At 34.2% G+C, this 24,074-nt stretch overlaps 1 protein-coding gene and 1 long non-coding RNA gene across 3 annotated transcripts in view; one reads left to right on the forward strand and one right to left on the reverse strand.

Annotated features, from left to right (window-relative positions):
- LOC128219091 (uncharacterized) overlaps nt 1–24,074 on the forward strand; it is a 36,020-nt gene that overhangs the window by 3,179 nt on the left and 8,767 nt on the right. The gene's annotated exons all lie outside the window — the stretch shown is intronic.
- LOC128219096 (uncharacterized) lies at nt 5,954–21,620 on the reverse strand. The gene is made up of 4 exons (XR_008258554.1): nt 20,971–21,620; nt 13,965–14,038; nt 8,019–8,409; nt 5,954–7,606 (listed from the first exon to the last, which is right to left on the reverse strand). It is a non-coding gene; the product is annotated as an uncharacterized LOC128219096 (long non-coding RNA).

Consider the following 24,074-nt stretch of genomic DNA (forward strand, 5'->3'; position numbering starts at 1 on the left):
GGCTTAATTTATGGTATTTATGGGTAAAAATAGTGAAGGAACGACTCGCCATACTGTCATTATTTCATGTACATTGTGCTATATGAAATTATTCTCGTTCACCAGAGTGATGGTGCCATACGTTACACATTTGATTTATCACTATCAAACCTCTTGTAAATGAGAATGTGTGAATATGGTGTTGATAAATCAATGAATGGGTTAGAAAATAAACATTTTGAATTTTGAAAAAAAGAAGCCTGAACTTGAAGAATACTGCCATGACTAATGAGATGCAATGTGCCAGGCCGCAAAAGTTTTATCAGTGAACATATTAACAGACAATTAAGATATTACATTCAAACAGGGAAAAAGTAATATGAAAACCTATCGCTGTCGCTAAAGTAATGCACCAGTCAATGGTAAGCATCCCCCACCCCAGGTCCGGGGGGACAGTCGATGGTTTTGTGTTCGCGCCAAAATAGCGGGGAATTGGCCTTGGACCGACTGTGTAGCTCAAGGAATTTGGTCGAAGCGCTAGCGGTTTAAGCGCCCGGCGTGCGCCACCTCTAAAATAATCGAAGTTTACTGTTTTCATCAATATCGGAGAAACAAAGGTAATAAAATAAGCTCATAATGCACCATTTCCGACTACATACATGAGGGAGTAACCCCAAATTCCCGTAAAACAGTTTATGCCATATACTTTCGGTTCTGAGGGAGGAGCACATGTCAAAAGTTGCGCCCCTAAGTTACTACCCCTCTAACATCAATTCCTGGATCCGCACCTGCGATGTGCCATGTTTCCGCAACCTGGGAGATTTAACAAAAACGCTTCTGTTTCTGGGGCTGTGATTACGAAGTTCGTAATCACTGCTTCTGCTGTAATAAACCAAGATGATACTTGACTTCTACTACTACAAGTTACCTAGATTCACGTGCATTATTTAGCACGTTATTGCTATGTGTTTCACAAGATTTATACCATGTGTACTGCTAATATTTAGCATTCTCAAACATTTATTGTTGAATAAGATTTTAGCTGATAGCTATTTTCTATTTGTCTGAAGATGATGAAAAACATAATCTTATATATTCAACCTCAAGTCAGTTTCCTAGTCTGAATTTTGAGAGGATACAAAAAGTATTCCTGGTGGGTACAACCTTTAAGGTAAAAGACAGACACAAATACATGCTACCATACTTTTGAGAGGCTTTGCAGTGGATTTTAGTCTGAATTCCAGGGAATATTGGTCTAAAGTCCAGCGGATTTTGGTCTTAACAATATCAACATTTATTATTTAAGACTACATACAGAAATTTGAATGCATATTTACTTATATTTATTTAATGATCTAGAATACATACAATAAAAGAATAAATAATATATTATGATATTATAATCAATTGTCAATGCATATGATAAATAAATAATACATAAAACAAGAGGGCCATGATGGCCCTAAATCGCTCACCTGAGTAAAAGAGTTTAACCTTTGTTATTAATATAGCTTGTTTCTCAAAGAATATTGAACAAGAGCTGTCAAAGTATGTGACAAATGCCCCCCAATGTGACATTGATCTATGAACAACTACATAACAAAAGCACCGCGAAACGGAGCATTATACGCCCGAAGAAGATTCGGCTTGAGGTCCTTTTAATGTAGTGATGATTTGTATAAAGTTAATTGAAAATCGCTTTATTAGTTACCAAGTTATGGCCCGGACACGGAATTGCTAACGGACGAGTAACAAAGATGTGGCCCGGACACAGAATTGCTAATGCCCCCCATGGTGATTCTAGTCTTTGAGGTATGGACCTGGAAATTGCGCGCAACACATCCTTTTAATGTAGTGATGATTTGTATAAAGTTATTTGAAAATCGCTTTATTAGTTACCAAGTTATGGCCCGGACACGGAATTGCTAACGGACGAGTTACAAAGATGTGGCACGGACACAGAATTGCTAACGCCCCCCCCATGGTGATTCTAGTCTTTGAGTTATTGCCTGGACATGGAATTGCTAACGTCCCCCCATGGTGATTCTAGACTTTGAGGTATGGACCTGGAAATTGCATGTGACATCCTTTTAATGTAGTGATGATTTGTATAAAGTTATTTGAAAATCACTTTATTAGTAACAAAGATGTGGCCCAGACACAGAATTGCTAACGCCCCCCCCCCCATGGTGATTCTAGTCTTTGAGGTATGGACCTGGAAATTGCGCGCGACACATCCTTTTAATGTAGTGATGATTTGTATAAAGCTATTTGAAAATCGCTTTATTGGTTACCAAGTTATGGCCCGGACACGGAATTGCTAACGGACGAGTAACAAAGATGTGGCCCGGAAACAGAATTGCTAACGCCCCCCCCCCCTGGTGATTCTAGTCTTTGAGGTATGGACCTGGAAATTGCGCGTGACACATCCTTTTGGACACGGAATTGCTAACAGACGAGTAACAAAGATGTGGCCAGGACACAGAATTGCTAACGCCCCCCATTGGTGATTCTAGTCTTTGATTTATGGCCTGGACATGGAATTGCTAACGTCCCCCCATTGCTAACGGACGAGTAACAAAGATGTGGCCAGGACACAGAATTGCTAACGCCCCCCATTGGTGATTCTAGTCTTTGAGTTATGGCCTGGACATGGAATTGCTAACGTCCCCCCATGGTGATTCTAGACTTTGAGGTATGGACCTGGAAATTGCATGTGACATCCTTTTAATGTAGTGATGATTTGTATAAAGTTATTTGAAAATCACTTTATTAGTAACAAAGATGTGGCCCAGACACAGAATTGCTAACGCCCCCCCCATGGTGATTCTAGCCTTTGAGGTATGGACCTGGAAATTGCGCGCGACACATCCTTTTAATGTAATGATGCTTTGTATAAAGTTATTTGAAAATGACTTTATTAGTGACCAAGTTGTGGCCCGGACACGGATTTGCTAACGCACCCCCATGGTGATTCTAGTCTTTGAGGTATGGACCTGGAAATTGCGCGCGACACATCCTTTTAATGTAGTGATGATTTGTATAAAGTTATTTGAAAATCGCTTTATTAGTAACCAAGTTATGGCCCGGAAACAGAATTGCTAATGCCCCCCCATGGTGATTCTAGTCTTTGAGGTATGGACCTGGAAATTGCGCGTCACATCCTTTTAATGTAATGATGCTTTGTATAAAGTTATTTGAAAATGACTTTATTAGTGACAAAGTTGTAACGCCCCCCCCCCCCATGGTGATTCTAATCTTTGAGGTATGGACCTGGAAATTGCGAGCGACACATCCTTTTAATGTAATGATGCTTTGTATAAAGTTATTTGAAAATGACTTTATTAGTGACAAAGTTGTAACCCCCCCCCCCCCATGGTGATTCTAGTCTTTGAGGTATGGACCTGGAAATTGCGCGCGACACATCCTTTTAATGTAATGATGCTTTGTATAAAGTTATTTGAAAATGACTTTATTAGAGACAAAGTTGTAACGCCCCCCCCCCCCCCCCATGGTGATTCTAGTCTTTGAGGTGTGGACCTGGAAATTGCGCGCGACACATCCTTTTAAAGTAATGATGCTTTGAATAAAGTTATTTGAAAATGACTTTATTATTTACAAAGTTGTGGCCCGGACACGGAATTGCTAACGCACCCCCATGGTGATTCTAGTCTTTAAGGTATGGACCTGGAAATTGCGCGCGACACATCCTTTTAATGTAGTGATGATTTGTATAAAGTTATTTGAAAATCGCTTTATTAGTTACCAAGTTATGGCCCGGACACGGAATTGCTAACGGACGGACAGACGGACAGACAGACGGACAGACGATGGAGGCCATAACATAATACGACCCTTCGGGCGTATAAAAAGTTTATCTTGCCTTTATGTGTCAAATACATATTGCAAGTTATATTAAATTGCCTCTGAGCAAAAAAAACAACAATCATACTAAATGACAGCCAACACTCTTTATATCCTCATATTCAGCATTCCATTGTGAATAAACACTTTGTGTATCTTTCACCTTAGAGGTAGGGACATGGGTCTTGCACACGACACATTGTCTTGGTATGTTGAAAACATATGGCATTTTCATTTTAAAATCTGTCCATATAAGAGAAAGTCACAGCGCGGACACGACAGCCTATAATTTCCTTCAGGTTGCCATGGCAACCAGAGTTCTGCAAGGAATTAATTTTTTTTAACAATTTTGAAAAAGCACCAACCAAGGATCATTCTTGGTTTCATCAAAATTGCCCAAGCGGTTTAGGAGAAGATGATTGTAACCAATTGTTGACACTTTTCCTTTAGGTTGCCATGTCAACCAGAGTTCTAAATGGAATTAATTTCTTTGAACAATTTTGAAAAAGCACCAATCAAGGATCATTCCTATGAAGTTTCATCAAAATTGTCAAAGCGGTTTAGGAGAAGAAGATGATTATAACCAATTGTTGACATTTTCCTTTAGGTTGCCATGGCAACCGGGCCAAACAAAATTATGTGAACAAATTTAAGAGAGGTCCATGCAAGGACACTTCAAACCAAATTTGCTGAAGATCTATCAAGGGGTTCATGCGAAGAAAATGTTATGTTTTTTTACTAATTTTAGCTCTGGTGGCCCTTAAAAGGGGCCAAACAAAATTATTTGAAAGACCTGACAGAGGCCCATGCTAGGATGCTTCAGACTTGAAGATCCATCAAGCAGTTAATAAGATCAAGTTGTTTAAAGGTTTTTCTATTTTTTGCTCTGGTGACCCCTAAAAGGGGCCAAACAAAACCATTTGAACAAAGTTGAGAAAGGACCATGTAAGGATGCTACATATCAAGTATGGAGTCATTCTGACCTTTACTTTCAGAGGAAAAGATGTTCAGTGACAAGACAATGTAAAAACAAATGACCCCTGAGCAAGGCCAATTTGACCCCGGGACAATAATTTGAATACCTTTGGTGTAGGTCTTCTAGGTAACACTATATACCAAATATGAAAGCTCTAGGTCTTATATTTTGGAGAAGAGGATTTTTAAAGTTTTATTATATAAGACTATATAAAAACAAATAACTTTCAGGGCGGGGCCAATTTTGACCCTGTGGCAATAATTTGAACAACTTTGATAGAGGTCCACAAGATGATGTTGTATACCAAATATCTATTCTCCTGGCCTTACGTTCTGGAGAAGAATATTTTTAAAGATTTACTATATAACACTACGTAAAAACAAGGACCCCCTAGGCGGGGTCAATTTTGACCCTGTGGCAATAATTTGAACAAATCTGGTAGAGGTCCACTAGATGATGCTGTATACCAAATATCTAAGCCCTGGGCCTTACAGTTTCGGAGAAGATTTTTAAAGATTTACTATATAACACTATGTAATGAAACTAGTGACCCCTGGGGCGGGGCCATTTTTGACCCCAGGAGAATTTTCAAGGTTCTAGGCCTTGTGGTTTTTGAGAAGAAGATTTTTAAAGTTTTCCCTATGTAAGTCTATGTAAAACAAGTGACCCCCGGGGCAGGGCCATTTTTGACCCCAGGGGGATAGTTTTAACAATTTTGGTAGAGGGCCACTAGATGATGCTATATACCAAATATTAAGGCTCTAGGCCTTGTGGTTTTGAAAAATAAGATTTTTAAAGTTTTTCCTTTCCGTTGCCATGGCAACCAGAGTTCTGCATGGAATTCCATTCTTTGAACAATTTTCAAAGGGGACCACCCAAGGAACATTCCTGTAAAGTTTGGAAGAAATTGGCTAAGCGGTTTATGAGGAGATGTCGTTTAAAGTAAAAGTTTACGGACGGACGGACGACAGACGGACGCCGGACAAATTGTGATCACAAAAACATTTACTTATTAATTATTATAGCACTGCGCATAGTAATATACTTTTCATTTTTTCATTCCCCCCCCCCTTCCCCCCCCCCTGGGAATATATGGCATACACAAACCAAACTTATACTCTCAATTGTTTCAAATGAACATTATTATTTATTAACTATTTTGATTCAATTAGCATTCACATTTAGTCAAGTCACCATGATTTGCATTTGAATTTTTGCTATTTGTAACATTAGACATACCTTATATACTTCATTTGTACCAAAATTAAACAAATAACGATCTGTATTATAAGATAGCACAATTTGAAAAAAAGAAAAAAAACAACTTTTATTACTTAATTAATTGCTTAAACAATAAACATACATTTTTCCATCCTTTTTTATGAAATTCAAAAGCCATTGCATTACTCTTCATATTGACAAACAAGAAATAAAAATAGTTCATGTATGTAATCATCTATTTTATTTAATTTAAACAATCATTTGATATCATTATAATTTAGTTCTTACAAATCATGTAAGTAATTTCACTTTCAATAAATTGAGAGTTAATAAACAGTCACAAGACAAATTCCTTTTATTGGATCTTCAATGTCAGATGGAAAGCTATTATTAAGGACCCAAGTGATGTTTGTTCCTGCATCTGAACTGCCTAATTGCAGCCAATTTTGCATTGAATGTTACATATTTGGGTTAATTAAGGGCTATAATCCCTGTCCCGACAATTTTGAAGATAGAACTTAACAAAGTTATTGACTGGCTAAAAGAAAAATATAAATTGAGGAATATAGGCAATGTAATCTTTACAGATATACAAAAATGATTCGCAGATACATATTTAGACTTATCGACATTTTACTTAATATCAAAAGGTTCTTACAAATTATTTATAATATTATTCTTCATATACATACACATTATTTAGTTAACAGTACTGTTTCAACAATTCAAACAAATACATAGTTACAAATGAAATGTTGCTGTATTATGGCAAACACTTGGTGTTCTATCAGTACTTTAACTGAACTGGAACCTCAGATCAACCCATAAAGAAATGGAGTCTAGTAACTTCCCACTCGCCTGCCTCTTGGAACAACTGGGCCATGATTTTACCAGTTACCAGTAAGTGTTCTTTTAGACCATCATGTTGGTCAAAAATGTAATCAGACAAATCAAGACTGTCCGTAACTGGAAATCGGACCTGTTTCAATACATAGGCCACACTTTTTTTATCCAACTCCTTCCAAATGATGGGTAGTGACATGGACATTCCTCAATCTAACTTCTGCAGTGACTTCATTCATTCCTTTAGTCAAATACGGACAGTGTGAGCTGTTGAGATAGACAGCTCCTGTGACATCACATTTTATTGTGAAGAATGTCCAGCATAGATGGCTTGTCATCTAATGTAGCTAATATGTCCGCCCGGTCAGCTCAATCGGTAGAGCGTTGGACTCTGAATTGGACATCCCGGGTTCGATTCCCGGGCGGACCAGGTGACCTCTGTTGTGATTGGTTATGAAATCCTTTCTACGACCATTCGCACTGTACCACTGCACCTGGCATGTACAGAAGCTGTCAGTTCCTTGCAGAGGTGAAGGCACCTAGTACTGGTTCTGCCCAGGATAGGTGTGGGTGGTTGAACCGTCACTCTGGGACCCTTCAATGTGCTCACGCCGGGACCCGGAGTATAAACTACTAACACCACCACCTGGCAGCCTGCTCTGAAGCTTGTCCATAGCCCCATATGTGTGGCCAGTCATCCATTATCCCCATTTTAATGATAATCTGAAAATAATCCCAAGCACATTTATATGCATATTTATTATATATCATATCCGCTTCTATACACTTATCTTCTCTAGGATGTTCAAACAGGCTTGATGTGACAATACAAAATGTGAAGACAAATCAACAGTGAGATACAACAAGTATATTGAATTTTCTGTCTGATTTAAAATGATTTGTAATATAAACAGGACAGGTGAAACTTCCTATTCGACAAATATCTTTTTTTTATTGTCATTTCCAAGCATTTTTTATGATAAGATTATTTAATATTTCACAACTTAAATACTATCAGGAAGTCATAAGATTAACCATCTATATATATATAATAAATCATATATATATATATATTTAATATATAAAAACAAGTCATTATACAATTGATATACACAAATTAAAAAGGTATTTATACTTCTGAAACACTGTTGCACAAGCCACTGGGCACAAAGAGGTTGATGAAGGTTTTCCTGAGGGGTACACTCAAAAGCCCCCCCTATCAAAAGCCCCCCGTTCAAAAGCCCCCCCTATCAAAAGCCCCCCGTTCAAAAGCCCCCCCTCAAAATGGGCAAGTGGTTCAAAAGCCCCCCCACTAAAAAAATAAATACATATATATATATTTTTATAACATTTTTTTTAAATATTATGATGAAATTTAATATAACCATTAATATATATATATGTTTTTTTCAATGGTCACTTTTTTTAGCTAATAAAGAGTGATAATGGTCACTCTTTCCTGATGCCCTTTGAGGTTTCCCACAATAATGAGAAAGATGACCTCTGAGAGAGATGGTGGTTATTTCCTGAAACATTAAATTTATACATGTTGTATATAATTTAAAAAAAGGACACTTGACAATATACAGAATGCTGTACATAAAATTCATAAGTCCTATAAATAAATGCTTTTGAAAAATTCCAGAACATATAAACAGCAAAACCCAAAACCTCTTGATTTTGTTCTCAATTGGCTAACAGAGGAAGTATTTTTTTTTCAAGAATCCATGAAAACCAGTGATATAAAACTGCTGACAAAAAATTAGATCATGCATTTTTCTTTAACTGTTAGTAATAGTTTAACCCACAAAACATTGGCTTTCAAACGAAAATATGCAAATCTGCGATATGATCTATGTCAGCAGTCTTTTATCATTGGTTTGCAGATACTATTAAACCCAAAAATTTGCTCTTTCCAAGACAAAAAAAATAAAAAAGTTGTAAAAACGGTAAATTTGTGAGAGTGCATGCAGCTTTAATAATAATTAATATATTCTTGTAATGAAGCTGTTATGTGCTAAATAGAACCCAATGAAAAATAAGCATATCCTAATAAGCCTAGCTTTAATATTATGAAGTATTTACTGAATCAAATAGACATATATAGGCAAATGACTGAAAAGCTACCATAATTAAAGCTGCACTATCACAGATTAAACATTTCGACAACTTTTTAATTTTTGTCTTGGAACAAGCCAATTTTCGCTACAATCCATGGAAACCAGTTAATAAGACTGCTGACAAAAAATTAGATCGCGGATTTTTATATTTAAGTTCATAAATTGATGTTTTATGCATTTTTCTTAAACCGTTAGTAAGGTTTTAAGCTCTAAAACATTTTCGAAAATATGAAAATCTAAGATCTGTTTTTTTATCAACAATCTTACATCAATGGGTTCCAGATATTTACGCAAAAATTTGCTCTTTCCAAGACAAAAATAAAAAAGTTGTAAAAATGGTAAATCTGTGAGAATGCAGCGTTAAGAGTATTTTTTAAACTTATAATGAAAGTCATTTGCATTTATTTTACATAAGCACGAAAACTAATGTGTTATTTATTCTGAACTCCTTTATAAAAATGTAGGACAAAACATCCCATGTCATTTTTGACTAAGGGGACAAAACACGTCCAACCCATTTAGACAGGGTTGACAAAACAACCCAGATCATTTTGACATGGTGGACAAAATAACCAGGAAAATATTGGCAGTTCAAAAAGTTAAGACCCCCCTCCCATCCTACCAACACTTGAAAGATTAAAACTAATTGGCCATTATCAAGATGTGTTTTATTACCCCCAATAAACACCCTTTTTCACTTAATTTATTAGGTTTAGAAATGTTACTATGGAGATCTTTATCACAGCATAAGGAAGACACAGTGACTTTAATCATAAGGATTTGCTACAAAGCTACAGTACAATATTAAGTTCAGCATTATGATAATCCTTACTTCAAAACACTCTTCATAAAAAGGTGTTCAAGGCCAAAATCTAATATTCATATTCATTACAGGCTGCTTTGCATGACAATTATTAATTTCAGATATTTGCTTTAAGCAATTTATTTTTAATTATAAAAACACTTTCTCATAGTTTTCAGTTTTCATCTTCTTTTTGATATTGACATGTTAATATTAAAGCGGCCTCATGTGTTTTTAATATTTATGTTAGTCTTATATTAAAGCTGCAACCTCACAGATTGAACGTTTTGACAACTTTTTTTAAAAATTTTGTCTTCGAACAAGCGAATTTTTGCGTAAATATCTGCAAACCAGCGATAAAAGACTGCTGACAAAATATCAGATTGCAGCTTTTCATACTTCCATCCAAAATTGATGTTTTATGCATTTTTCTTAAACTGTTAGTAGCAGTTTAAGCTGTAAAACATTAAATTTGGAATGGAAATATCAAAATCTGAAATCTAATCTTTAGTCAGCAGTCTTTTATCACATAAGCAGGTATTTACGCAAAGAAATTCTAATACATAAAGTTTAAACAAAAAATAAAAAAGTTGGAAATCAATACATACACAAGTTGACTAACATATATTTTGAATAATAAACCTTAAATTACTTTCCAAAGAATGCATTTAAGGAAAAGTTACTTACTGAAAACAAGACTGTAACAATGCATGTATTTTAAAGTGAAAACGCCTATATATTATGTATTTTAAAAATGTAATCCTTTATACTTTTTACTCTTTCTGTTTTTAAAAAGGATGTAACCCTAACCGAATCATTTTATTTTTGGCCCTACTATAACACAATCAAGAATTTAGCCCCACATTCCAGAATGCAGGGCTTAAATTGTGTTATCATTTTGATCACTGACATGACATCATTGACAAAATAAGGATTCAAAAATCTTTGTTTCCGCCCAACTGACCCTATTTTCATCCTTCTGATCCTTTTTTGTTTTTGGTGTTTTGATCAATATGTGCTTTTTTAGTAAAGACCTTAATAATTCCCTGATATAGGTCAGTTTGCCAAAGAAACATGGTCCTAAAAAAAACAACAGTTACCGTATGCCTACCTTTTTTGATATTTAAATGGAAACTATGAATACTTTTTTTTGGCCTAAGCAACAATTTTTGTTTGAAGCCAGATGTGCATACTGTGTATTTTTTTTACTTAATTACATTGTATTGTCTGCGAATTACCAATATCAAATCCATTGTCCTATTTAACAGGATAATGGTTTTGATATTGGTCCCATGTATTATCATTATAAAAAGTGTAGGAATTTTATTCAAGACCATTTGCAAGATGTGTCATGTTTGGTGTCAATATTATGCTTGAATTATCATATTTTATATTTGTCATTGTTAGATATTTAATTTGTATAAAAAAATGAGCAATAATAAAACCTCTAAAGTTTTTTCCTCAGTTGGTAAAAATTACACCTGTTGTTGGGTTAATAAAAGTCTGCTTGCCTATGGCTCCATTATGGCTTGACCCTGTCACACCCCCTAGTGTGACTGATACATATTTGTGAGGCCAAAGGGGGATCTATCTGGTGGTGGTGTTAGTAGTTTATACTCCGGATCCCGGCGTGAGCACATTGAAGGGTCCCAGAGTGACAGTTCAACCACCGCACACCTATCCTGGGCGGTGAACCAGTACTAGGTGCCTTCACTTCTGCAAGGAACTGACAACTTCTGTACATGCCAGGGGCAGTGGTACAGTGCGAATGGTCGTAGAAAGGATTTCATAACCAATCACAACAGAAGTGAGTTGGTCCGCCCGGGAATCGAACCAGGGTTGTCCGATTAACAGTCCAACGCTCTACCGACTGTGCTAACCGGGTGGACAGGGGATCTATCTTCATTGAATGTCAGTATTTATTTTAGCTCCACCCCTTTTACTTGACCTGGCATCGCCCCTTTCACTGAACCTGACATCTGATTGGCTGAATGAATATGCCTTTTAAAGGTTTCCTTATGACTGACAGCCCCCACCCCCCACAGAGAAAGACTGGTCATTTGAGACAATCACTATCATATTTTGAAAAGGCGGCTATATGCATGACTATGAATTGGCTTGTAATTGATTTAAGATAATGATCATTATCTGCAGTTATGCACTTAAATTCATAAAAAATTCATGTTCCTTATACTATGAAAATTTTGGAAGAAATACATGACTGTCAATTTAGAATTGAACTTAATTTCCATGTAAATATACTTAAATTGTATAACATGTCGAAGGCAAAATGTAGATTTTCACAGACTGATACAAAAATTTTGCTAAAAGGCATGTTCATTTTTTCAAGATAATGACATTAATAGAAGGTTTCTACTTTGTGTAAGGTTTTCTGAATTTAAACATTTTTTTTGTCTTCAAGTCTCTTAACATTACCAAATAAAAAGAACTGTCCTCCAGTTTGTATTATGTAGAATAAGATGTAATTTGGAAGTAACTGTAATTTGTTACAAAGATGGTTTAACCAAAACTTAATGAAAATCCCACATTGATTTCGTGCATTTATATATATATATATATATATATATATATATATATATATATATATATATATATATATATATATATATATATATATATATTAATACATATAGCCCGGAATTATAGCTATTCTAGTTTTTCCGACCTAATCCTCCGGTACAAACAAAATTAAACCGTTGTAATATACACACATTACTTCGGAAACAATAGAGTCATTGGACTGTCAATAGCTCGAAATTCACATTTTATTTGTTACTTCCGGGCTATATGTATTAACATAACAGGGTTTTCCCATGCTGGTACAAATAAAAGGCGAATTTCGAGCTATTGAAATTCGTGTAACAGTCCAATGACTCTATTGTTTCCTACGTATAATTCTGGGCTACAACTATTAAGAGCATATACTATCACACTCATCTGATATATTGGGGATTAAATTTATGTACCAGTACATTATCTTACAGAATGATAGTGATAGTCATTATCAAATTATTATCCTGATTAATAAGTAAGTTGTTGAGTGAAAACTATTTTTAAATTGAGACAATAAGGTGGATGACATGTTAAGTTATTGAAAGCTTTGAAGATTTTATACAAAAGTTATAAGTTGTCTCAATTTATGATTTCGAAAACCATTCAATTGGCAGGCCTAAGCATCATGAGCCACTCACAGACTTTGATGGAATTGGTAAAAGACAAAAAATAAATATTTACTTTCTTAGTGTTGCAATGCAAAAGATACTAGGCCTACTTTCTATCGAGTAAAACATTCTTAATATATAAAGCTTTTTTCCATTTGCCAAATAATGGAAAATTATTTGAACTTGATTTTGAAAAATAATTATTTTTTATCCTGACTATATAATCATTTAGTCTTTAAAACAGACTCTCTTCCTTTTAAACTCTAAAATATCTTTAAAAATAAAATAAAATACATTTAAACCCATTTAGATTTAATTAATTATTTAAACAGGCCAGTCTGCACTGCCTTTTCAGTAAGGATTTTAGTCAAAATCATATCTTCGTAAGAACAAGACAGTACACCATAGGTAATTATGACCCCCCCCCCCCCCCAATAATTATGCATATTATGCATATTTGTATACATGTATTAGCTAGACATTATACAACGATAAGTGTATTGTATATATTAGTGAGCAAATAAATGCATTAATAAATAAATAAATACAGATTTATACTGGTAAATAGATTTATAAATATAAATATTTTAGGAAAGATAAACATTAGATAAAAAATATTATCAAAGCCTTTTTAGCCATATTGTATTGGCTGGTGGGGTTACTCAAAATTACCGTGCATGGTCCGCTTACAACCAATTAAATATTTTCAATAGCTCTGAGAATGATTCATACAATCTTTGATATGATGTCAGTTTTTTTTACATGGCATGGCTTGACTTGATCAATATAAATTTTATATTATATGACTTGCACAATTCACATGACTTTTCATATATATCCTTTAAGTTTTGTGTGATAATAGATCTTTGATCTAAATTTGTGATTCAAAACTTAAAGATACATATATATATATATATTTACTGCTTCGGAATCACACTTTACACACAAGACATGTTAAAATAGATTATTGTACTCACTGTTTTTTAATTTAAGTTTATTCATCAAACTCTGTCACTCTAGCTGTCTCTGTATTATCAGCATCACACATCAACTAAAAAATAATAATAATAAGAATTATAACAAGAAAGGTTCAAGTAGTTAAAAAATATATGGGCTGTCATTGGACATATAATATAACAATTTACCATGATTCCATGAAATATTTTTACAAACTAGCAAACCTGAACTCTTTAGTAATTTTTTACATCTTTGTGAGATTTTGCATAAAGCATCTATCTAATTCTTTGTTAATTTACCACATTAAAATTAAAATATATTGATTAACTGTACTTTTATTTATTTTATAAATATCTTATATGTTGTGCACCAGTCAATTGTAACCCTGGCGCCCCCAGGTCCAGGGAATAGCGGGGACTTTGACTTTCGGTCCAGCCAACCCTGGGTCTAATCCCCTCCCCTGCGGGAACGAACTGATGGTAAAACCCCGGCCAAATGCCCCTGCACACCAGAGACTCTATATAAGGCCCAATCTCGGCTAAATTTGGCTCAAAGACAAAACCACTGCGGTCACCCGGCCCTGCGTGGCCACATAGAAAGTAAAAACACGGCCAATTCCCGACTATTCCCAGTATACCCCCGGACCGGGGGGGGGGGGGGGCGTGGTTAGTAACCGTTACAATTGACTGGTGCATTGGTACAATTGACTGGTGCATTGGTTATAATAACTGAGAGGCCTCAAAGATGCTCACATGACTGTGACCTTTTAGCAGATTAGAACAAAGAAAGGATTTTTAAGAAATATACTCAATGAAACAGAGTAAAACTTTATTCAGGGGCTATACACCGTATGATGAAATAGCGAAAGAAGAGAAAATTGTCGAAAACTGACATGAATTTGGTATCAATGTGTACAATGCATTGAAACTAACTAACTGAAGTACCACATAGTTTACAATTAATTGATTTTTCACATTTTTTTTCCATAAAAAAGATTACTAGGTGGGTATACCTAGTATAATTAATTTTTATGTGTGATTGGCTAGTCGATGTTATCACTTAATGTTACCAAGCTAGGTATATATTAAATCAAATAAATAAATGTAAACTTTCAGCAGTGGATACAACACTGGACTGCAATTTTGGCGACCACAGTTTGAACCCGGTCTCTGTTATTTTTTCTTTACATTTTGATATTTGTTTACCAATTATGATATCAAAAGGATAAACATTTTATTGAATAATTGTCCTGTATACTGGGACTGACCCTACTGTTTGTATAGTCCATTGGTTAAAGAAAATAGATTAAAAAAGAGAAAAAAATAATTGTAAAGTGTGTGTTTAAGGTAGCACTACCCTAATGAAAACCTCCACTTGAAATGCTTCATTTTAATGTTTTATCCTTTATTGTTAAGCACATACCTACACATCTTTTGTGGGTTCATGTGAGCAGTTCAACTTCAAAGCAACCCAGAAGCTGACATACATGCCATATCCCCCGGAGGGGGAAAAATCCCCCGGAATTTCGACCCATCCCCCGGTCTCCCGGAGGGGGATGAAAATCCCCCGAAATTAAAAAAAGTGTGTTTAAAATTACGCAAAATTATCACAGGGTTTAATTATATATGCCTGTTTGCAGTTATAATGCCCTTCTTGTCTTAATTGGACTATCAACTGATGGTGTGTTTTAACAACACCAATTGGGTGACACTTAATAAGTCAGCAGGGCACATTTCATGCATTGTTTTGATTGAAACTGTCAGAATTTGCATAAGAAATGTCAATTAGACTGGTCAGATAAAAGGACGATTTTCATTGGTTAAAACTATAGGTTTTATCCAATCAGAGAGGATGTAACAAATTAAAGTGTTTAAACATGTGTCATTGTCATCAAAATGATTTATGATTTAAAGGTGACAGTACATTATTTGGTAAAGAAAAGGATTAAAATAACTAATAGACAATGCTGTTCTTTGTTATGACCCACTAATATGTTTACATACATGACATGACCTTCATCTCAAATATCGGAAAATAACAGAACTTCCAGAAGAGAAACTGAAAGTAGACAATTCGGATGAAATGACTTTTATTTATTTTAATATTATGGTGGTGATGTTTTTTATTTTTTGATGAATGCCAAAAGATGATATGTTTATGAACTTAAACAATAAATTATGCATTTGCTTTTTATCAGAAGCAAACAAATCTGACTATTTGGGAATTGAAATGAAAAATATTGATAAATCATTCCATTCTCTCTATTAGTCTGAAAGTCATCATTTATGATCATAATGAGCAGATTTTGTATCCAATTTTAGAGGAAGGTAAGCCCATTAAATTGTCTCTGAAACATATTTTTCTGTGAAGTATTCTATTTTGCAAGTGAGTGCTTTTATTATGCAATATGGCTGTGTCTCATTAAAATATAGATGAAGTGCTGGAAAAAGGGGTAGACAAGGTAAATTGGCACGTGTGTCATGCCCGTAATGCTACATGGCGATGATGAAAATTCTCTGGTATGTGACCCAAATCCCCTTAAATTCTGGACATAATCCCCTCGGGAGTCTTTCAAAATTATGGCAATTTGTTTTTGTGTACTTGCGTCTTAAAATACTTTGAAATTTTGTCAAATTAGACCTGCTAAAAAAAAACCCTGAATACTACCAAAATCCCCCTGAATTTTCAGACTTTTGAACATTAATCCCCCTGAATGGTCTCAAGAAAATATGGCATGTTTGGAAGCATCTTTTTATTTTCCATTTCATTAGCTTACATTTTTCAACAGTAGTTTTATTAGAAAATAGTTATTTTCTTATACCGAAGGTAAAACATACTGTTGTGTTTTTTTTGCATAATGTTCCTAAAAGTTTAAAGATATTTCATATTGATAAGGAACAGGTCATGAGTATTTTTTTAACTTGTTGATTTCGCTGTAAAATGACATTCACAAGCTAAATCTTAGTAGACCAAAGCAGGGTTAGACACTAACATTTTTCACAAGGTAGTCCCTCGGACTACTGGATCCCAAATCTGGGTAGTCCAGCAAAAACTATGGTAGTCCATAAAAATGCAAGCCTGCAACGGATTCCTTCAGTGTTTTGTGAGACTTAGCCTTCTTAGAACATTGTCAGTATAACCCTTTGATTGGTCATGATTTTTATCTGTTTCAATCTTAAAATTTCCACATTCTTCAAAACAATTTTTGGCCATTAAATTTAATTTTAAAACCAAAAAAAATGCTAAAAACTATGCTAAAATACCTCAGATTAAAAATCTAAAAACCATGCTAAAATACCCCATAATCTGTCACTTTCAGGAAAATGTTGCAATAAATCACTTGACACTAAAACACCTCGACTGAGATCGTTGCTAAGTTATGGCACAAATGACAGACATCCTACTGATAAACAATATTTGATTATTGGCATCCTACTATTCAGTATTCTTTGTTAATCTAAACAACATATCATATAATACTTAAAAAACATGATGAAATAAATTCCGAAAGTGTTATTAATTATTTTTTGTATGGGAGTAAGATAACAATTAACATGACGCTGCCTGTCACTCAAACTAGCGTCCAAATTAGGCAGGGCTTATCAGTTGCCGTTGCTATCCGCCATGACCTCCGACAATCCTCACATATCAACAGTAGTGTAATTACGCTGTTATATATATTTAACACAAATTATGTCTCATAATTGAGAGATAGTAAAGACAGTTTAAGAAATCCGAAATACTGACATTTTCCCTTTATGCCGCTAAAATTATAATTGATAACAAGGGACTGTTTAGTAGACTAATTCAATTCTCAAAATGTCTTAATGTAAACGTACATAATATACGTATATTTCCGTTTTAATAGCCTTAAAATAAGAAATATCATTATGAGAATTAGTGTACAATATTGATGATATATTGCGATTTAGTTTGATTTTGAAATTTGTCTCCTTATTGTGCGAAAAGTTTTAAAACCGAGGCATATACATTTGCATTTAAGTTTGTTTGACATATTAGTGAAAAAGACACCTCAATTTATGTGAGTTACATTTTTTTATTAAATTTAATTAAATATCTGATATATAGCTTAAGGTCACAAAAAGTATATACGTATAGATAAAACAAAATCATATTTTAAAATGACGCAAATCAAAGTAAACACCTTTGCATGTATAATGACTATGGTCGTTTCAAAATTTCTATGCTTATTGTTAGAACAGTTTTGCATGTCATTTAAAACGGAAATTTATTCATTGAGAGAAACAATAAGGTAGTTATATAAATAATGATAATAATGCATTACACTTGTATAAAACAGGTGATTCTGAATCGAAAAAGGAAGAAAAACAGCGAAATCCATTGAGTTTTGACAATGGATCTATACAAACATCTTTTTTTGTTGATTTTCGGATAGGAAATTAATACATGTTTTGTTTCCCTTTATTTGAGTTTTAAAATAGAGACTGTTATTGTACTGTAACAAAATTCCGATGTTATTTAGAAATAAATTATTTTAAAGTCTAGACATTTTTCTACCTGAATTATACATTGCATACAATTAATAATAATGAACTTATTTAATGTTATACTTGGTTTTATTGCTACGTTTTACCATGTTCCATGCATTTTTCATCTGATTGTCATTTATAACTTTTGTATTATTATCGTCTGCTTCTGGGTATTTGTCGGAGGTCATGTGACACTGTAGGTGTAGCCTTATCGCTATCAGCGTGGTGTTAATTGTTATTGGCCCTAGCTTCAATGTATAAAATGTTACATTTTGGCGCGAAAATTAAAGCACACAACTCTGTCATCGTCTGCACTTACACTGCATTATACCTGTTTTGGCAGTATGATTAATTTATCAGCTGTTCTTCTAAAAGCCAGTTTAAAAGATTGCATAAGCCAGACATAATATTCCTTCTGTTTGCTTTAAATAAACACCGACATTTGACAATACCCTAAACCATAATAATCATGACGTATTTTCAGAAAATCTAAAAATAGTTACAACCGTCAAGTGTTTATCTGCATCGAATCTTTCATTGTTTTTGACTGAAAATGCAAGGGATTTAGAAAATCTGCCACTTGGACCCAAATCTACCTTGCTGACATTTAAGCAGAGGTGCACATGTCTGACGATTAAAACACACCATAGAGTGTGAAAATGTTTTTTTCCCTTTCTAAATAAAGACATTCTACTGACTGGTTTAAACATTAATCGAAAGGCTATACGAAATGCGCGCGAAATTCGGTTAACAGTCCATGTTGTCCGGAACTGCCCGGCCATCTTCGGCAAGCTTTACAATGAGTGTTTACCGGTGATAATCGGCTTCTTGACATCACGTTTTACGCAAGTTTAAGCGTAATAAAGATTTTATGCTCAATTAACTGATGTGATATTTACTTTCTTCTAGTAGTCCGACGGACTATTGACTTAAAATGTCTTGTAGTCCGACCATAAATCTGGTAGTCTCGGACTACCGGACTACTGTTAGTGTCGAACCCTGCCAAAGAATTGTACGTTTACGGATTTTTGTATCTTTTTTGATATGGCAAATCCTTCACATACAAATTGTTTAGTATCAAAAGTGGGTAGTTATTCCGATCGGGATTCTGGGTTAAAGCATTTAATATCTCAAAAATATCATAAAACAAGAAAAATTACCAGATTATGTAATTTTATATCAGTTCCATACATAAAAATGTCATATCCTATGAATAATTATGAGTTTGACGTTTATTTTTCATTTCTTGCTGTCAAAACATAGCGATATATACATGAAGGGCACCTGCAAGGCTTCAGGGCACAATTTTTAAACAATTGGAACATTTCGGCCATGGCTGAGTTGTTACGATTGTATTTTCGAGGTCTATCTAGAAGCTTGTCAGTGGTGGCCGAGTTATTACGATTGGGTCGAGTTGTTCCGCTTGGCATAATTGTTGTCTGTGTCAGTCAACTTTTGTTTTATTGGAAAGGTAAATAATGTGTTTTAATGCAAAATAACTTTTCACTTACATGGTAAAGTATGAATATAAACCTTTATGATCAATTTAAACCATAAAATACTTCACTTAATACAATTTCAATATTTTTCAAAACCCCCCCGGTTTTTGCACAAACCCGTTTAGACGTTACTGGCTAAGGTCACAAATCCGAACACTTTCTGATGTTTTTTACAATTATCTTGGAGAGTTTATGTTGTAGTAAGTTAAACTTTCGTATGAAACATCTTTGGTTCATGTGAAAACAGCTGTCAAAGTACAGATTCACGATCTCGTCAATATTATGTCGAAAATCGTTCAATTTTATGGATAGTAAATCACCCTTCAAAATACGCTATGGAGGGCACAAATACCGAACACTTGAAAAGCGAAAATACATGGTCATACAATTATAATTAAAAAGTATGCTATATTAAATAAATGGCATTTTTTAGAAAAATGCTTAACAAAACAAGATGAAACTTTGCAAGTGTGACCAAGGCAAGCCTCTGTATTTATCTAGATCATCGAATAATCGATCACGGTAAACAAATGCGTGTTTTAGCCGGTGTTCAGGATTTGTGCCCTGTTAGGAAATGTACCGTCAACCAGTAAGGATTGGAAGAATGTATTGCACGTCTATAATTTTAGACTGGGGGGGGGGGGGGGTAGCTACAATAATGAGCAATTAGGGATACTTTTTTTTATTATTTTGACATTTCATGTGTATCCCTGTAACTGCCATAGTCTTAAAATCGTCAAAAGACCCATTGACGGTCATTTAGGTGGACTATGGGGGGGGGGGCATGATAACAATTGACTGGTGCAACCACTGGGACACCATTTTTTATTATTTTGATATTTCTTAAAATACTCGTTGACGGCTATTTAGGCAGAGTAGCCCCACTCCTTGTCGAAGTGTGGATAAGAAGAGGACTGTTTCAAGTGAACGTTCTTAACGAGATGTCCTACTTATTGACTGTTTATATATTCAAAAATCAAGACAAAAAATTAAATGGAAAAAAATAAATGACTTACCAATGGGTGTTTGAGATATCCATTTGGCACCACTTTAGTGCCATTCATCGCTCTTCAAAGCTCCATAAAACAAAATCATTCGTCTAACACATTCCCGACATCTTAACACAGATGGTATTGATTACTGTGACATGTTGGTGTTAAACCGGTTTGAAGGTGCATTCACTCGAGTAATAAAGTCAAAGATGCACTCTTAAGTACTGCCAGATAAGGTTTACCACAATTAATAATGTTGTTTCAATATTCCTAAAAGAATGAATAAATGTCGAAAACAATGGTTCTTATGAAGGATATCGAGTTAAATTTGAAAGAAATGAGCATTACACACGGTATTTCTACCTTATGAGACTATAGTAGACCACAATAAATCTTTTAGCATTTACCAATCATTAAATATTTTTTGCGCTTTCTGCTATTAAAAACACGGTTACAATCTTGTTATCAGTAATAAATATTTTCAATAAATGCATTATTTAGTATGTAGTTAAAGGTTTATCAGTCACAATTGATGTTTGTTATATATGTGTATGTATTGATTTTGAATAACAGTGTCACTAAACAAAAAAATAAACAAATTTACGCAATTTCACAACCCTTTTTCCAGTTCTTCTGGATTACCCTGTATCCCCTGCCTCGAAACGAAAAGTTAACTTGGACGACATCGGTACGTTGTGGTTGTGGGGGGGGGGGTCACCCCCCCCCCCCCTTCTGGCCACTAGTGCAATTGCAAAATTAATTTTGATGCGTGAGGGATATACTTAAGCGACGATGTTAACCATTGCTTCAATATTTATGCATGCATATATGTACTTGTTGGCAGTTTGGGTGCCTCATTTCTACATCAAAAATGCTCAACCAGGTATGAGTTTATTGTATAAGTTATAGCTCGTAGTTTGTAAAATGTGGTTCTTTAGCAAATTTGTTTTAAATACGAAATAAAAGGTGTTGCTTCCAAGGTATGCATGATCAAAATATCCATAAATTATGTATGAGTCCCTTTTGCTGAGTGGTTATGCTATTTATTAGTCCATGACGTAAAAAGCGTAGGTTCACCCCTGATTAAAACAAGACTTTATTTTCATACTTTCATTGTATTTTGTTCTGCAATTTCAGTATCAAAGAGTTAACTAATTATTTCAGACACATTACCTGGAAAATGATTATTTGGTGCCAATGAGGTACGAGTCCCTTTAAGAATGACAAAGTGTTTTTACAATCAGCTAGATAACAAGTTCATTTTTTCCACATATACAAGATGATCTACCAGTAATCATCATATGTGTATTTTTGCTTCACTACTATCTTGTAGGATGACTGGCTTATATACTACTACCGGGTATGTAGTAAAGTGACAACATGGCATTAATTACCAATTAATAGCGTTTATTTTGTAATGCAAAATTCACCAGCCTTACATGTTTGTACAGTTCGATATTTTTTTCTAAAACATATACTAGTAATACTGTTTGAGGAAGGCATTGGCACATGATGCATGTTAACATTCTAAAATGCCTTGCAGCATTTTTAATGGTGTTTAGCTTGGACCAGCTCAAAACCAAATAATAGGGGTTGGAAAGTCTTTGGTTTAGGAGTTAAAAAGTCTTTAATATGGTTATTAAAATAATTCAACTAGGGGTTGAAAAGTCTTTGTTATAGGAGTTAAAAAGTCCAAACAGGTAGGGGTTGAAAAGTCTTTGAAATAGGGGTTTAAAAGTCTAAGGGTTGAAAACTGAAAAGTGTTCTTTTTTAGAAGGGTTAAAAAGCCTCTTGGGGTTGAAAGGTCCTGCTCCCCTGCAGAACAGTGTGTATGAAATAAACTATTATCTTAGGTAAAACATTTCATATGGATTTCCATCAAGTAATTACATCTTCATTAAAAATCAAGAAAATGGTACATTTTCTGTGTAAAGGTACTGACAACCGAAATAACATTTTCAAGCGTAAAAGTGAGTATAGCTTTGAAAAAATGAATAAGTTCTTAGTCGTTTGTAACCACAACTTAATCGATTAAAAATGGCGTCTGAGGAGATGAACTAGTGTAAAGATATTTAAAAAATGGAATTTGTGTCACTGGTTGAGTAAGAATACTTCAGGTAATTTTTGATATGATTTATTGCATTCAAATTCATTAAAAGATGCTTAAATCTTATCGCTAAGATATCAGCACAGAAGTATTAGCTTGGAATTGGATGGATACAATGTCAGGACACAGGTAAACAATAAAACAAAACTTCAAATATATTCCTAAATAAATAAATAGGTGTTCTTTTAAGAGATTTAGGAAAGTTGAAATATTTTCCCATTAAAATTTATTGCCAGAACCTCCAATTGGATTAAGCCCATTGCCAATGTTACCAATTGGAAGATTCCAATGGGACAATGTTCCAATTGGAGTTTTCCAATTTCCTGACTTTTCCCATATTGAATTGTGGGAAATATCCAATTGGAAAAAATGGTCGACGGGATTTTTTTTTTACAAAAAATGATAAAAAGTACTATAAAAGCACTTTTTCTAGATAACATTATAACCATTAATGATAATGATTGTTATTAATCACTAATTCCTTTTTTGAAAATGTGGGAGAATTTTCCAACAAAAAATGTTGGGCTGATTTTCCAATTGGAAAAACCATTTTTCCAATGGGAAGGCCATTTTCCAATGGGACTCCCATTGGAAAAGTTGACTTTAAATGCCAAAAAAACATATTTCTAAATTAAATTTCAGGAAACAAAAAATATCTCTTATTAGTATTACCTAACACATTTTAAAAATACAAAAATAAAAAACATTGGGTGAAAAATAAAAAAAATAAGTTTGCAAAAATTCCGGATTTGCAAACTTAATCCGGATGCTGTTTATTGCAATTTAGTCACAAAGTGATGCGTGTATGATCACAACGTAGGGCTCCGTATACTCACCGATATTAGCATGAGACAATCTGACTGTGTTCCGTTGAAACATTATACAGGTTTAGTTATTCATAGTTATGTACTTATATACATTATGTATTGTTTTTCTTTAACAGAAGCTACGACTGATCGACTACAGATACAAAGTTAAATGATAAATGATACAAGTACCGATTTGGAATCCAAATATTGCA

Source organism: Mya arenaria, chromosome 15 (assembly GCF_026914265.1).
Source record: "Mya arenaria isolate MELC-2E11 chromosome 15, ASM2691426v1".
Lineage (NCBI taxonomy): Eukaryota > Metazoa > Mollusca > Bivalvia > Myida > Myidae > Mya > Mya arenaria.